Raw genomic sequence first — 2,994 nt, 5'->3', positions numbered from 1 at the left:
CGTCATACCAAGCTGCCACTTGCTGTTTAGCGGTAAACAAATCAGGCAAAAGAAATCTTAGTTAGTGGAGAGGGAACACTGAGTCAAATTAACTGCGTAAAGGGAACTTGCCGTAATTAGGATGCGCTCTACTGAATTGTAATTAACTTCCCATTTCCTAAAGAAAAAGTAGGATTGCCGATAAAAAAACAAAAAAGTGACGGAACCACAGGCCAGGATGTTTTGAGTACCACTCAAAAACACCAAGACAAGTGGTTTTTACAATTTTTGAGTCCACGTATTCCTTGATCTGAACGTCAATATCCACGGCTCCTTTCGTGTATTCCATTCGATTCTAAGTGTGGGATCAATAACCTTAACTTTCAGAATAACGGTAGTTTTTCATTAATTGTTAGCATGACACATTTTAACGAATTTTTAACGTTATTGCATGTTATCGTCGCAACGCAGTCAGTGAGAAAATGGGCTTGCTTCTTCGTCATCAGTTCTTCAAAACTCGGCAGTAGATTGGAAATTGCGACTCGAATCTCTTTTTCCACATTGACTGGCAATCTCGATTATGTGTTGATGACTGCCGATGCTGAAAGACCTACCTCACATTGTCCGGATGTTGTCAAAGATATCAAAACGCGTAGGACGCTGATACATACTTGCGGATACTCCTGCTTTAGCAAGTTCCAAAACACAATCCGTGGTGAGGGAACGGAATTCGATTTCTCTGCGGAGACTGAAGAAATATCAATAAACTGTTCTTGTACTTCACTGGCAAATGTTGATTTAAGTTTTGTAGTGTAAGGATCATTGATCCAACTGTGTTGTCAATTTCTCCTGAAAAGTGCTTCAGACAGTAATCACTAAGTTAAAGGATCCACAAATATTTAATCACTAAGGTGAACGTCAGATTCCAAACAAATTCTCTATTGACTCATTTTTCGCAATTCAGATGATCATCTTCGACAAGGTAACAATAAAGTTCATTCCTGAATTCATATACCCTTTGCAAAACATTCCTGGGTGAAACCCAGCGAGTCTTCAGAGTTAATTAGGGAAATATGCTCATCCCTCATATCAATGCACATTGTTAAAAATCTCTCGAATTAAGAAGTTGTTTTTAATGACATTCGCCGCTACGATCAGTGACTGCATAACACGATGAAGAACTAGATTTATGATTTGTGATGCCAGTGCCTGTATTTTAGTCAACCGTCTTCTGCTTTGATGCGGTCCTCCACGAATTCCTCTCCTGTGCTAACCTCTTCATTTCAGAGTAGCACTTGCAACCTAGGACCTCAATTATTTATTTGCCGGATGTATTCCACTCTCTGCCTTCCTCTACAGTTTTTTCCCTCTGCAGCTACCTCTAATACCATGGAAGTCATTACCCCATTTCTTAATAGTTGTCCTATCACCCTCTCCTTTCTCCTGCGAGAGGGCTGTACAAACAATGATCACACACACGGCACAGCGGACACACCAGGAACCGCGGTGTTGGCCGTCGAATGGCGCTAGCTGCGCAGCATTTGTGCACCGCCGCCGTCAGTGTCAGCCAGTTTGCCGTGGCATACGGAGCTCCATCGCAGTCTTTAACACTGGTAGCATGCCGCGACAGCGTGGACGTGAACCGTATGTGCAGTTGACGGACTTTGAGCGAGGGCGTATAGTGGGCATGCGGGAGGCCAGGTGGACGTACCACCGAATTGCTCAACACGTGGGGCGTGAGGTCTCCACAGTACATCGATGTTGTCGCCAGTGGTCGGCGGAAGGTGCACGTGCCCTTCGACCTGGGACCGGACTGCAGCGACGCACGGATGCACGCCAAGACCGTAGGATCCTGCGCAGTGCCGTAGGGGACCGCACCGCCACTTCCCAGCAAATTAGGGACACTGTTGCTCCTGGGGTATCGGCGAGGACCATTCGCAACCGTCTCCATGAAGCTGCGCTACGGTCCCGCACACCGTTAGGCCGTCTTCCGCTCACGTCCCAACATCGTGCAGCCCGCCTCCAGTGGTGTCGCGACAGGCGTGAATGGAGGGACGAATGGAGACATGTCGTCTTCAGCGATGAGAGTCGCTTCTGCCTTGGTGCCAATGATGGTCGTATGCGTGTTTGGCGCCGTGCGCCGTGCCACAATCAGAACTTCATACGACTGAGGCACACAGGGCCAACTCCCGGCATCATGGTGTGGGGAGCGATCTCCTACACTGGCCGTACACCTCTGGTGATCGTCGAGGGGACACTGAATAGTGCACGGTACATCCAAACCGTCATCGAACCCATCGTTCTACCATTCCTAGACCGTCAAGGGAACTTGCTGTTCCAACAGGACAATGCACGTCCGCATGTATCCCGTGCCACCCAACGTGCTCTAGAAGGTGTAAGTCAACTACCCTGGCCAGCAAGATGTCCGGATCTGTCCCCCATTGAGAATGTTTGGGACTGGATGAAGCGTCGTCTCACGCGGTCTGCACGTCCAGCACGAACGCTGGTCCAACTGAGGCGCCAGGTGGAAATGGCATGGCAAGCCGTTCCACAGGACTACATCCAGCATCTCTACGATCGTCTCCATGGGAGAATAGCAGCCTGCATTGTTGCGAAAGGTGGATATACACTGTACTAGTGCCAACATTGTGCATGCTCTGTTGCCTGTGTCTATGTGCTTGTGGTTCTCTCAGTATGATCATGTGATGTATCTGACCCCAGGAATGTGTCAAAAAAGTTTCCCCTTCCTGGGACAATGAATTCACGTTGTTCTTATTTCAATTTCCAGGTGTGTATCAATTCCTTTTAGCTTTCTTCAAGTTTTTCTTGCAGCCATTTCGTCTTAGCTCTCCTGCACTTCCTATTTATTTCATTTCTCTACGACTTGTATCTCTGCGTTCCTGAATATCCCTGAAAATTTTTGTACTTCCTTCTTTCAACTGAAGTATTTCTTCTGTTACGCATGGTTTCCTCGCAGTTACCTTCTTTCTACCTATGTTTTTCTTTCTAGCTTCT

Source organism: Schistocerca gregaria, chromosome 2, assembly GCF_023897955.1.
Source record: "Schistocerca gregaria isolate iqSchGreg1 chromosome 2, iqSchGreg1.2, whole genome shotgun sequence".
In the NCBI taxonomy this organism is placed as follows: Eukaryota; Metazoa; Arthropoda; class Insecta; order Orthoptera; family Acrididae; genus Schistocerca; species Schistocerca gregaria.
This window is presented reverse-complemented; position numbering follows the sequence as displayed.